The sequence below is a fragment of the Notamacropus eugenii genome, chromosome 4 (genome assembly GCF_028372415.1).
Source record: "Notamacropus eugenii isolate mMacEug1 chromosome 4, mMacEug1.pri_v2, whole genome shotgun sequence".
Classification (NCBI taxonomy): Eukaryota; Metazoa; Chordata; class Mammalia; order Diprotodontia; family Macropodidae; genus Notamacropus; species Notamacropus eugenii.
The window spans coordinates 99837756-99852816 of record NC_092875.1 but is presented as its reverse complement, the minus strand read 5'-3'; the positions used below and the strand labels follow the sequence as shown (position 1 = coordinate 99852816).

At 36.6% G+C, this 15061-nt stretch overlaps 2 pseudogenes across 1 annotated transcript; one reads left to right on the top strand and one right to left on the bottom strand.

Moving 5' to 3' along the window:
- Positions 1-1699: 1699 nt before the first annotated feature.
- LOC140500418 (WD repeat-containing protein 5 pseudogene) lies at positions 1700-3262 on the top strand (annotated as a pseudogene). Its single transcript, XR_011965727.1, has one exon. The product of XR_011965727.1 is annotated as a WD repeat-containing protein 5 pseudogene (transcript).
- Positions 3263-4031: 769 nt separating this feature from the next.
- Positions 4032-15061, bottom strand: part of LOC140502288 (zinc finger matrin-type protein 5 pseudogene) — a 63082-nt pseudogene continuing 52052 nt past the window's right edge.

The following is a 15061-nucleotide window of genomic DNA, read 5'->3' as shown; positions in this document are numbered from 1 at the left end:
ATATTATAGATACAGAGGTATGTGTATAGAGGTTTATGTGTGTATATGTATGTATTTGTGTATACAGATACACGCATATGTCTATATTTACATGTAGGTGCATGTTTGTATATGCATATATATGTGTATATACATATTGCTTGTATACATATACACACATGTATACATAATCATGAAAAATATATGTATGTCCACAAAGAATTATGCATTTTTAAGTTTAATCTACATTATTAACATTTTCTCTAACACTTTCTTATGTCTAGACAATCAACAAAATGGTAAATTAAGCCCTTGGGGTAGCTAGGTGATGCAGTGGATAGAGTACCAGTGCAGGAGTCAGGAGGATCTGAGTTCAAATCTCACCTCAGACACTTGACACTCATTAGCTGTGTGACCTTGAGCAAGTCACTTAACCCCAAATGCCTCATCCTGGGTCATCTCCAGTCATCCTGATGAAAATCTGGTTACTGGGTTCAGATTGCTCTGGAGGAGGAGGTGACCTGCACAGCTCTCCCTCACTCAAAACAAAGTCAAGTGCAAGTCATGTCATCATTTCTCTGATGGCATGGTCTTCTTCGGCAACAAAGGACAGATATATACAAATCAAGTCCTGCTTTGTTTCGTTAGTGACTTTCTGTGGTATGAAGGCTCCTACTGAATATTTTAATATTCAGTTCTTGGTAACTTGTAGGTGGTGGCTCTTGAATATTTCTGCCTTCAGTTCATTTATGTCAGTGACCCCTTCTAAGCCATGTGCTAAACTGAAAATTTTTCCACATCCTATTTTCATCAAGAGGAAGACTTGTTAGAATGAATAAAACTGCCTTCTTGTAACATTTGCTAAAATTGCTGCCAGAAATATTTGAAGTGTAGGTGCCTATTTGCATTCTGGTATAAAATGAGTGAATTATCCCAAAAGCTTATAGTTTATTTTTGTGGGACAGTTACAACCCTAGAATGTTAGAGATGGAAAATGCCTTAGAAATCATATGGATCCATATCCACATTTGTCAAAGGGGGAAATTCAGGGCCAGAGAAATAGAAAAAGCTCTGCCACATTGGGTGGCAGAGCTAGAAGAATTCAGTTCTCCTGATTCCCATTTATCCAGGGATTTTATCACTGTACCCACTGGTGCTAGCTCTTGGAGGTCAACAAAAATAATAAAAACTAACATTTCTTTAGTACTTTGGCATATACTAACCTCTTTCCTCAAAACAATGTTGTGGTGCATAGGATGTGTATTTTTGTTCTCATTTTGTCAATAGGAAATCTGGCACTCAGAAAGTCCAAAGTTCCTTTCTCATAGTCACATAACTGGCAAGAACCGAATTCCAGATTCCTCTTCTCTCTCTGGATCTAGATATGCCTCATACAATTTAAGGTTGACGTAAGTTTTAGAGATCAGTAAGTCTTCTCCTGTTATGGATAGGGAAACTAGGTTCCCAAGAAGGGTGTTGACTTGTCCAAGGTTACAGAGGTGAGAAAGAATCAAGATGGGAATTCAGGTTCCCTGATTTCAATTCTTGGGCAGTTTGTATGGCCGTCCAGTGCTTCAAAACAGCAGAGGATATCTGTTTATCTGTTGATCTCACCATTCTGGCTTCTCTGCCTGGTAAGATTCTGACCATAGTCCAGTCTGCTGAATACCTTATGATGCTGTCATAATGGGGTCTGGAAGTTAGAGAAAGGTAATGAATATCTAGTGAAAACAGTAGGTCTGGGGAAGTTAAGGCAAGGAGGAGGATGAGAGACTGTGGTCTCTCCCAGTATTTGATCATAGTTCCTCTTCAGGGACTGCTACTATCTTTATGAACAGCAGAGGCTTTAGCCCTAGTCTTCGGTGAGTAAAGGTGACTTTCAGAACTATGGCAACAGAAGAGAAGAAAGCAGAGACAGAAGTCAGAATACTAGTTACTCATGAGAAGAAACTGTTTGAGCCTGAAAAACCCAACTATCAGCTAAAATTCACTCTAGAAGGGCACACTAAAGCAATATCTGCAGTCAAATTTAGTCCCAATGGAGAATGGTTAGCAAGTTCTTCTGCTGACAAACAAATTAAAATTTGGGGAGCGTATGATGGGAAATATCTGAAAAAACTAATTGGTCACAAACTGGGAATATCAGACATTGCCTGGTCATCAGATTCCCAACTTCTTGTGTCTGCCTCAGATGATAAAACTCTTAAACTATGGCACTGTTTTACAGGGAAATGCAGAAAAACTCTGAAGGGACACAGTAATTATGTCTTTTGCTGTAACTTCAGTCCCCAGTCCAATTTCATCTATTCAGGCTCCTTTGATCGAAGTGTTAGGATATGGGACGTGAAAACTGGGAGGTGTCTCAAGTGTCTAACTGCTCATTCAGACCCAGTTACAGCTGTTCATTCTAACTGGAATGGATCTTTGCTGGTATCAAGCAGTTATGATGGTTTCTGCCGAATATGGGATATAGAAGCATGTGAATATATTAGAACAATTAATTGTGATAAGAACCCTCCAGTTTCTTTTGCGAGATTCTCTCCAAGTGGAGAGTACATTCTTGCTGCAACTCTGGACAACACACTTAAACTATGGGACTTTAGGAAAGGAAAGTGCTTGAAGACATATACTGGTCATAAGAATGAAAAATACTGCATTTTTGCTAATTTTTCTGAGACTAATCCACGACTAATTGTGTCAGGATCAGAAGACAATATGGTTTACATTTGGAATGTTGACACAGAAGAAATTGTGCAGAAGTTGTATGGTCACACAGATACAGTGATCTCAACAGCTTGTCACCCAAAAGAAAACATCATCGCATCAGCTGCCTTAGAAAAAGACAAGACAATAAAACTGTGGAAGAGTGTCTACTAATCTCTTTCCTCATATTATCAATGACTCTCTCAAGAACTACATCCTGAGAAACAGGAAAGAGGAGTATTTGAGAATGAGTTTTCTTGGCCTCAAGGATAATTCCCTTCCCCACCCTCCCTCCTGTTCACATCATTTCCCCCTTGGTATAGATAACTGGTGAGATGAGGCAGCATCTTTACAATTTGACAAACGGACCCCTCTTTAGTTTGCGGTCTTGTCAATGGGAAGCATTAGAAGGCCTCAAAAGACTCTTGTGATATTTCTTCCCAACTTTCCTGATGCTGTCAAAAAATGATTTTTCATTTTTGTCATCTATAAATCAGTTCCTTCCATCTAACATTTATAAATCAAGTCAATCAGAAGAGTGGATTTATGCTTTAAAAAAAATTAATTATGGAACGATAAATTTCGTTTCAGTATGAGTTCTATTTCCTTAAAAAAAAATGTTTTGTATCTTTAAAAATGTTTCTAATTCTTACTTTGACTTTTTGACTGAATACAACCATGTAAATTCCCAAACTTCTTTCCTCAAAAGTTAGACTTCATAGTGAAATATCTTTTAGCCTTCTAAGAAGTTGATTGCTGTTTGTCTTTTATATGGGGAGTGGGGGTGGGAGATTGACCTGTGATTTTGTTGGTGCAGGGAACTCAAAACAAAAACATATAAGGTTTCTACTGATGCAGTTTGGATTCTTCTTTACAACTTAGGGTCTTAAAGAATTGTAAGGAAAACTGAAAGGTTAACCTATATAACTTGCATAATTGATATAACTTGTCCATACTTAATTAATATGTACTGAGATAGGATTTGAACTCAAGTCCTTCTGGATCCAGGATCAAATCTCTGTTGTTTATATCATAATCATACTAGTTCTTTTTATGAATGATTGAGAGGAGTTGTTATACTGTAAATCGTATATGTCAAATTTTTTCTGATTGTTAATACATTACTGATTATAGTGCCTTGTATAATACTTTTATATTTGTCTAGACATATGGATGAGAACTAAAAGAACACTACAAATTTTTTTGTGTGTTTCTTTTTATTTTCTTCATGTTTTCTTACCAGACTAGCACCTTTTATTGCAATCTAGGAAAAAGTGTGGATTACGTATTAAGACCTCCACCAGGTCTCTAGAAAAGATTCTGAGGCAGGAACAGAGTTGAACCTTCTTCTACTGGACCTTGGGGTACTGGGGCCACCCACCAGGAGGTGTGACCTATTGCAATGGAGGCAGATCCTGGATGGTGTCCACCCTTGTGGGTTCTGGAAGACCACAGGTTTGACTGACATCATTCTGCTACTCTGAGCAAAGCTCTGCCACTTGACCTGCTTCTCCAGCCAGTATTCAACTCCAGCCTCTGACACCTCCATGATGTCCTATTCCCTGGACAATCAGTCACTCCTTGTATACCTGGGCTGCTAGTTGTTCTAGGTCCCCTGAGTCATGGATGAGAATCAACAGCTGGAGTCCAAGTCACACTGGACTATCTCTAGAAATGGCCCTTTGTTCTGTTTGTTCACCAGAATGACTGCAGCATCTCAGGAGATGTCTTACCAGACTTTCTTGGTTCTCAAATGCTGGACTCCATTCAGATGCTTTTTTCCAAATGTGGAATGTGGAGGTTGTCTTGGAAGGAATGAGCACAATACCTGCAGAAGTATCTCTTCTCCTTGGAGGTCCTTGGAAGTTCAGGAGGAGGCTACTCAGACTCTGGTGTCATATCTGGCCTACTATCATAATCTGTCCATTATCTTAAGCCTGGGGCTAACTCCCATCTCCTGGAAGCCTTCAGATTCTGGAACAAATTTTGTTTATATGTTTGTTTTGTTGTGTGTGTGTGCATGTGCATGCGTGTGTGTCTTTAATGTAAAGACAGTCTCTTAAAATTTATGGTATAGGACTTATAATGGTTTGACTGTACACTTCAGCATCAAAATTTTCCCACTTGTTCTTTTAGTGATGTAGAGGTTAGACTAAGTATTAACTGATGTAAAGACTTGAAATTAGAGTAATGTAGACTAGAATTCAAATCTTCCATCAGATGCCTCCTAGTTGTGTACCTTGAGGAAGTCATTTCACCTCTGTCTGCCTACCCCAGTTTCCTAATGCAAACAATGAGCACTGTAACTGCATCTTCCTCATAGGGTTGTTGTAAGGTTCAGCAACATACCATATAAGTGCTTTATAAACCTAAAAACAATGAACTAATAGTAACTATTACCTATTATTTTTACACACTCAACACTAATCTATGTTATTATAAAATAATGTAGTTCTGTGAAGAGAAGGAAGGAAGAGAAAGGACAAAGGAAGAAGGGAAGAAAGGAAGGTAGAAAGGAAGGAAGGAAAGAAGGAAAAGGACTAAGAAAGGAGGAAGGAAGGAAAGAAAGAGAAAAGCCACTTTTTTCTGGATTGGCATATCAGGTGTTCATATGCATTGATGGAGGACTAAATTCACAATTTATAATGAAGTCTTGCACAAAGAACTATAATCAGAAGAAACTACTGGTCAAAAGAAAGCAGAATCATAGAATGTCAGAGCTGAAAGAATGCTCACAGGACATTTACATCAACTCCTATTCAAATAGAAATGTCTTCTGATCTATTTCTCACAAGTAGTAATACAGACTTCACATGTAGGCCTATCATTTAGGGAATGTTTATCTCATTAGTTTCCTTCCTTTTAGGAGAACCGTCATTGTTAGGAAGTGTTGTTGTTTTTGCTATTGTGGTCATGGTTATTTTTTTCTTTTTCCCTTTACATGGAGTATAATCTGCCTTACTACAGCAAACACTCTGTTACCAGGACTACTTGAGGCCAAGAAGAACAATTCTAATCTTCCCTTTCAAAACCATGGACTTCAGTCATAGCACGTTTAAATTTTCTCTTCTTCAAACTAACTCTCTTGATCCAAAGGTACATGTTCTCCAAACTCAAACTCACCATCCTGAATGTCTTCTTCTGGGAATGTTCCGGGTTTGTAAGGCCCTTTACAAAATGCTACACCTAAATCTAGACATTATATTTCAAAGTTAGAATGCCAAGAGGACAATGGTATGTATTGTCTGTCTCTCTCTGTCTCTGTCTCTCTGTCTGTCTCTCTGTCTCTGTCTCCGTCTCCATCTCCATCTCCCTCTACCTCTGTCTCTGTCTCTGTCTCTATCTCTGTCTCTCTCTCTGTCTCTCTCTCTGTTTCTCTCTCTCTGTCTCTCTCTCTCTCTCTCTCTGTCTCTCCCTGTCTCTCTCTTTCTCTCTCTCCTTCCTAAATGAAGCCAAGGTTGCTGCCTCATCTAGTGAATTCATATCTCAACCTTCCCTCCTATCTCCCATAAAAATCGCCTAGTATGAGTCTTAGAGTTAAATAAAATTAAATAAAAAACATGCAAATTTGGGGATAAAAGGACAGAGAGCCAAATAGTTTCTGATTGGAAATATAACAGGTAAAAATAATTTTCAAGGAAAGAGCCTTAGCTCAAAGACTGGGTAAGTCCCTGTTCTATTAGCACAGAAGTATTTGTCTGGTCTCGAAATATCAGTTACCATCCTCTTGTCAACGCACAGCAAAGCTGTTATGCTATCATATTAACTTGACTGGTTGTAAGCATATTGTTTTCTTTCTTCAACTTTTCATATTCCTCTAATGGATACAGTGTTTCTAAAATTAGATCAGAATGAAAACTCCTATAACAGCAAATTATCTCCTTCCCCCATCTATTATAGGAATCAGCTGAAGGTAATTGAAAACAATTGACATGAAGTGAAATTCATTGATCTGACCGAAAGAAATTAAATTTAGAGGTAAAAAAGAAGCTTTTAAAGAGAAAGAGAATGCTCACTTGGGGAAAAAAGTAGAGAAAGCAAGAAAGTCAATGAGCTTTCATGCTGATTTGGTTGGTTCATTTGTGAATTAAAGAATAATTTTTTTCCCTCCTTGAAATAAAATTGTACATTTTGTTGACACTTATGATTCCATATCTCTTCTAAGGGTTAAGGAGTAAAACTAGCCTATTTCAGTAATCTCCAGATACTCATTCATCACATCTTCATCCACTTATTCCTTCATTTGATCACCCATGAATCTATTCACTTGTGGATTTCTTAGCTCATTCATTCACTCACTGATTCTCACATCATCACCTCTAGTCCTCCTGATTTATGTCTTGCCATTGGACCAGATGGCTCCAGAGGAGAAAGTAAGGCTGGTGACTTTGCCCAGCCCTCTCTCCCTTAAATCCAATTCACTTGTAAACCATGGCATCACCTTCTTGATGCCATGGTACTCTTTGAGAACAAAGGAAAAACAATAAAAATATTCTCACATCTATTCACTAGGGATTTATTCAACCAATCCATCATTCATTTGTTTATTCAAGCATCAGACACTCATTCATTTGTTTAATTATTTATCCTTTTTCTCATTTATTCTCTCCACTTACCTATTTATGCATCACTCAGCCTTCGTTCATTTGCCATTATTCATTCACTCATTCATTAACTCATTCTTTCATCTATGCATTCATCTATCCCTTCATTCATGCTCCCATTCATTTGTTTGTTCATTCATTAACTTGTCCATTTAATTCATTCATCCACTTATCTAATTATTCATTCCTTAAAATTTTTCATGTATCTTTCAATCACATCTATTTTTCCATCCTTACATTTGTAATCCAATGAAAAATTTTGGGGGTGGTGGGTGAAATTCAATAGCTCCTTGACAGATTTCATTTTATCCTGCTGCTCTACAGGGAGAGGATGAGGTCTGGTCACCAAAGGAATCTTGGGGACTAGTAGACTTTTTATATTGTTTTGTTTTTTTTTCCCCCACCATGAAGGACAGTATAGGCATTCTACTCAGCCTCTATCATCATGGTCCCAGATATGCTTACAGAGGCTGGAAAACAATCAGCTTGTTAGAATAATGTACATGGAAGAGATTTATTCTGGTTTTGACACAACTATGGAGACATTGTGGGATCGATTGACAAGGTATTTAAATGAAAGGAATGTTCTAAAAGCTTATGAAAAAATACAAGCAGATGCTTATTGAAACAATAACAATTATCTATATTCCTGTGTTTTCAGCAGTAAAAATATTTATGATAATTACCTACATACATTTTTTAAATAATTCTCTATAAGTGTATTTTTGTTCATCTGTAAGAGTGACTTTGGCAGTAGGAAGGATGATATTCTTGAAGAAGTCATGAATCTCTTGTAATATGGAATTTGCTGGTCTTCTATTGGTAGATGATAGGAGAAAGAGTAGCTGATTATCTTACCAAGATCATTGGCCAGTAATGGGAAGAGAGTACTTTGGCTAGATTGTACGAATTAGGTTCTTAGAATTTGCCTAGAGTTCCATTGCATATAATTTTAACTTAGCTTACTTTTTCCTGTTTATTATATATCTTCATATAAACTGTTAACCAGAGTTAGAATGTATTCCCAACCTACTTCTGCCACTTCACAGTCTTCTGCTTTCAAGATCCCTATAAATGTTATATCTTTTATTAAGGTAAAAGATGAAATAATAAAATGGCATCTAATTATGCTCATTAAGTTCAATTCTCCTGAATATTACATCTTAAGTTACTAAAAGAATTGATTTCTGCTTTTGATGGGCTGCTGTCAGTGGCTTTTGAGAAACTGTGGATTATAGGAGAATTAAAGAATATTATATGAGTAAATGTTTCCCCAATGTTCACAATAAAGAAGATATTTTTTCACATAAAAGTCATTTGAGTATAATTTTAATTTGGGGAGTAAGAATCCTGGAAACTAATTATCAAAGGGTTAGCTTAGCAAAATATATTTATAGCTCTTAAGTCACTTTAGAGGTAAACTAGTCTATCCTCCTTACTTTATGGAGGAGAACACTGAGCCCAAGAGGGGAGGTACTTTTCCCATTATAATAAAGATATTTAAACAGCAGAATCAGAATTTGAACCCAGTCATCTGATATGTTCTTTCCTCTACACTATGCAATCTTTCACTGCACAACATTATATTTCAAATAGGGTATTGGAGATGACTAAGAGGCATGCAATGCTTTAGACCTTCATTGGACCATCAGATACTATGGTAAGAGCAAAATGTTTGAGCAACCTAAATATAAAAGGCCATATTACTTTAAAAATAAGGAAAATGTCTTTCACAACTATAACTAATGAAAAAAAAAAGCAGCTCTTAACCAAGTAAGAAATAAAGACGATTTTAAGAGGAAAAATGTGATCAATTTCATTCACACACATTTTTTAGAAGGTTTTAAATGAACAAAATGAATGAAAATAGAATGACTAATTACAGAATGGGAAAAATAAATCCTCATAAAAAAAAACCCTAATTAAAGTCCATTATCTTAGATATATAAGGAATTGATACAAACATAAAATCAAGAATCATTTCCCCTTATTTAAGGGGATATGTATTAGATAAGTGTTAAATGAATATGAACAAACAGTTCTTAAAAGAAACACAATCTCTAAATGACCTTTTGCAAATGTTCTCCACATTACAAATAAAAAAATAATTGAAACAACTCTGAAGTTTTCATTCAAACCTTGCAAATTTGTAAAAGAGGATTAAAAAATAGAAAGAGTCATTATTACATGGCCAGAGTAAAGACATTCACAGTAATACATTGCTGGTAGAGCTATGAATTGCTTCAACCATTCTTGGTATCAATTTGGAATTGTTCAAAGCAAGAGACTAAACTGTCCACAACATGTGATCCAGCAATCATACTACTGAACATACATCCCAAAGTCCAGTATGTACCAAAATATTGAAAGCAAAATTCTTTGTGGTAGCAACAATATAAAAACAAAGTAGGTACCTATTAATTGGGGAATAATTAATTGAATAACTGCAGTATGAATATAATACAATATCATTGTGCAGGAATAAATTATGGATGCAGATAGCACAGTAAATAAAGCACTGAGATTTGAATCAGAAAGACTCATTTTCATGAGTTCAAATCTAACTGCGAACAATTACTAGTAGTGTTACCCTGGGCAAGTCATTTAATCCTATTTGAATGTTTTCTCATCTGTAAAATGAGCTGGAGAGACAAATGGCAAACCATTCTGGTATCTTTGCCAAGAAAACCCTAAACAGGGTCATGAAGAGTTGGACATGACTGATACAATTCAACAACAGCAACAATGAATTATAAACATGAGGAATTGATGAACATATAGGATGATTTGTATGAAATTATGTAGAGTGAAATACTCAGACCCAAAACAAGTAATTATGCAGTGACTACAAAAGTATAATGAAAAGGAAGCTGAATTCTAAAAACTGGATAACCACTGAACATCCCAGAGAAAAGACAGTAAACCATAGTTCCTTGCTCATGGCAGAAAATTAGTAGTTATGATGACGGAGAGAGGAGCTATTAGAGCAAAATGGTACATACCTTACCAAGCAATTGAGATATTTTAATGGCCTGAAAATTAAATAGAAATCAACACTGTTGATTCACTGCTGAAAAAGCAAATTAGATCTTAGTCTACCTTAAGAGAACCATAGTTTCTAGAATGAGGGGGATTATAATTTGTTTATACTCCTTCTTGATCAGAATACATGTGGAATTATTTTTGCTCAATTCTGTGAATCATATATTTAAAGCACCTTCGATTTGTTGAATTATGCCCACGGGAGAGGAACCAAGAATATTAACATGTGAAGATTATGTCATTTGAACATGAGTTGAAGGAACGAGGGATGCTTAGTCTGAAGGAGAGCAGACTGAAGAAGGACAAGATAACAGCCATGTAGAAGTAGAGTTAACCCTAGGGGTTGGGACAAGAAAAAAAAAATAACCAGAGCTAGGGAGCAATATTTTTCCCCAGTGAAAGGAGTAATTTTAACAATTAGAGTTGGCTAAAAGTTGAATAAGAAAAATTTAAGCATACAACTGGAATAGAATTGAGCTGAACAGCTAGTGAGAGCTATTGGGGGGAAAATATTCCTCTCATATTAGTTTTAGAATTTTGTTTTCTCCCTTTTATAATTCCTCATGCCTTTACAGGAATTAAAATTTCTCTATAACTAATTATCAGCCCAAAGATTTATAGACACATTCATTGTTAGAGTATAGAACATCTTAGGCCAGTTCTCCCACTTAACAGAATAAGAAACTGAGGACCATAAAAGTGAAATGACTTCAATAACAACATAATACAGAAAAATAACTGAAAATCTTTGGGAACTCTGAGTAATATAATAATAAACCAACAATCCAGAAAAACAAAAATGAATCATGCCACCCACCTCTGGCAAGGGAGGAGATGGACTTAAAATCCAAAATGAGACAGAATATTTGAATATTCCTGAGAGAGTGTATGGATTATCATGTATTATTTATGCATCACTTTGTTATACAAGAATTTGCAATTAAGATTCCATTTGCTTTATTGTTGAGTACATTAGTATTTAATCTAAAAGTGTCATTCTTGTGATTATAGAGTTGTATATATATAAAACTGGACAGATTTGGGCTAAAAATTTAGCAGTGGTGAGCTGGAAGACTGTATTTCTCTTCAATAGGGTTATCCTCCAGGACACTGAGAAAATTTAGGTGCAGGTGCCACCTTATTCCCCATCACTACGTGGGCTTCCTTAGTTACAAGGAATAGTCCCATAAAGTAATTAGCAATTCAGCCTCCCACATAGTAGCATTATAAAAGACTGGCCTCAATTCAATACAGTCAAGATAAGATAAATTCTCAGAACTCTTTCTAGTTCCTTAGGAAGACACCTGAGTCCTTTGTCTTCCACATATCAGGGTAGCTCATTGATACCAAGAAGGAGGTTATAGGAAAAGAAAAGCAGGAGTAACATTTCCAATAGATGTATACGATTGCTCTCTCATCTCTGATATTATATACAAGAAATTTGCCAACAATATAACTATGACTCTTAGAAGTTTCCAGATGTGGAGAATTCTGGGAAAAGGGTCAAGACCACAGAGAGCAGTTATTTCTAGAGAGAGCAGCTCACTACAGACAAGCCTTAGGGATCTCATAGAAGTCATCCAAAAGAGAGGTTTTTCAGACTAACACAGATGGATTTAGAAATGGGTCAATTCCCAGACCTGAAGAGTAGTCATTAATAGGTCTGTGTCAACTTGGATCAAGGTCTTTGAAACGTAACAGATTTTTCCTTGATTTTATGGGTGTTCAACATTTTTAACCATAACTCAAATAGCACAGATAGAATGCTTATCACATTTTCAGATAACATAATATTGAGAAAAAAACACACTGGATGGCATAGTTGGCACCCAAAAATATCTTGACAAGTTGAATAAAATATGATAGAACTTATCTCATCAAACATTTATTAAGAGACTACTATGTTTAAAGACGTTTTTAGATAAAGGGGATGCAATGACAAAAAAGGAAAAAAAAACCCAGCTATTTTAAAATAGCTTACATTCTACCAGAACAAAATGTAATAAAGAGATAATATAGAACTATGATGCCTGGATTATCTGCACAAATATCATATAGAAATATGTAGTTATTTAGCCATTGAATAAAAAAAAAAGATTTAGGCATCCGAGTGGATTGAATATAGAAGTGTTATATGGGTAGCAGTCTTGCTAATGAGATTTTAGCCTGCTTTAGGAGAAACGTATGATTCAAAACATAGATGTTGCTGACCTTACTATATTCTTTCCTGATAAGGCTATATTTGTAGTATTGTGCTTAGTTACTGCCAGGCTTAGAGGCCTGAGGGCTACCCGAGTCTTACCTTACCTATCGCAGGTCTTCGGCTGGCCAAACTGGATAAACGTATGAGAGAAGAGACTTTCCAGAGTCGAACAAGGGTTAGGCTTTATTCAGGGTCTTGGTTACATGTGCAGGGGGAACTCTTCCTGAGGAGAGAGAGAAATCTCCCAAGGAGGCAAAGATCTTACAGTAAGAGAATGGAAGCGGAAGTGGAAGTGGGGAGAGAGGCGAGAGGGAAGAGTGAAGAGAGGAGAGAAGGAAGAGGGGCCTTCTGTCCTCTAAGGGCCCCTCAGAGCTAAGAGCGCCTTCAGGCTTTCCTGACCCTACTTAAGCTCTCCTGCCACATAGTTTGCACCTGAATACCATGCCTGTTAGACAACAATAGGTGTGCTCAGACCCCAGGCCAATCTCCAGGGCGGGGATGCTCTCTCCCAGCACGTTTCCCACTGGAAGAGGCTGAAATGCACGAGATAGCCCAGTCTCACACTTCAATTCCCTGCTGTTCCCTGGGGGGCCTCATGAGAACTCTAAGGTTTAGAAGTCCTCACTTTTACCTGCCCGAGACTGTCCACATGGAACTGAGTTTACACCCCCAACAAGTTACCGTTACCATATCTTAGGAAGGACAGTGAGAAATATACACAAGGGTAACCTGGATGTTAAAAGGTTTAGACAAAGATGAATTGAAGGAACTGGTGATCTTTTGCTTAGAGAAGGCAATTCTTAAGATGGATATGAAATATATTTCCTATTGTTTAAAATGTTATCATGGAGATGAAGAATTAGGTTCGGGTTTGACCCAATGTAGTACAACTAGGAATGGGGATGTTACAGAGAAGCAAATTTAGGTCAAGGAAAAATAAAACAATACATACCAACAAAAAACTTTCTAACTATGAGTGTAACAAGGATTTTGTTGTCCTTTTTACAGTTAGTTTCTCAGGATCCATGGCCATGGCAGTGTCTAGTTTCCAGGTGTTAAATAATAACTCCCAGAATAGCCCCAAGGATTCTAGATACTAATTCCTAGAATCATAGTGACAGGAAGTACTGCTGAGGCTGCACTGTGAGATATGGGGCGACATAATGTGACATTTAGTACGTTTGTGTAGAACGACAATATTGCTAAAATTAACTTGTGAGCTTAATTTTGACAAGATGCCTTCTTTGTCTACTGCCCTATAAAACAAGCGGGCACTGGTCACTGAGGAAGGAAACTATGGCGAACTCATAGGGGAATCTGTGTGTGCCTTGACCTGTTCTCACCCAAAGTTTAAGGGGATTTAGGGGAGTGCACAAGCTGTGACTGTTTCTATTGACCCCATAGAGACATAGTTGCACCCCCTTCTTACTGGGCCCTGCAAAAAGGGTGATTAGGGAATGTTATAGGAGCTTGTTCTTTCATTGTCAACAAACATTTGAGAAGACTAGATGAGAATAAAGCTGATTATTAACCCCTCCAAAGCTGTCTGCCTGTCTGACCAGATTAAGAGGGAACCTGTTACAGGCTGGAGTCCCGAAACTCCAGTGTCTCTTTTGTGTTATCTGTGAAATGCAGAGTTATATGAAAATAGAATGAACTTCTTTGGGAAGTAATGGGGGGAAGTGGCAGCAAGAGAATTCTGGATAAAGTACAAGTTGGAATCTTCACTTGTTTTTATTTTTTTTTTTTATTTTTTTTTTTTCACTTGTTTTTAAAGCTGAGATTCTCTGACTAGCACTTAACAAAATATATTACACATAGCAGGTGCTTAATAAATGTTTATCAACTGACTGACTATATTTCCATTTATGGACAGAATCATTAATTTGTAGATGTGTGAAATGTGTCTGAATTTCAGCTTGGCATTTGGCAAAGTCTTGTGATAGCTTTCAATTCAATAAATATTTATGGAAAGAAATTATGATAAAATTTTTAAATGATCCTCTGCTAGAAACTGAGAATAAAAAGATGAGATGAAATACAAATTACATGAGTTCTAGGAGCTAAAATTCTAAAGGGCAATGGTGGTCAGACATATTAACAAATAAATATACTATAAAGTTCAATGTGATAACCCTATTGGGCAGAGTTCTAGACTTGAAATCAAGAGGATTACTCCAAATTTGCCTTAGAAACTTACTAGTTCAAGAGTGGGGTAACTATGGCCTTGAGGTCACATGTGGCCTTCTAGATCCTTGAGTGCAGGCTTTTCCCTGAATTTAAGTTTTATAGAACAAATCCCTTTATTAAAGGGATTGTATAATTGTATAACCCTAGGTACATCAATTTAAATCTCAGACTCAGTTTCATCACCTGTAAAATAAAGATAATAATAGTATCTGTCTCACAGGATTGTTTTGAACATCATATGAGATAATACATGTAAAGCCCTTGAAGATCTTAAAAAACTACATAAATATTAATTGTTCTTATTGTTTCTACTGATATAGTTGTAGAATCGAAACAGAAA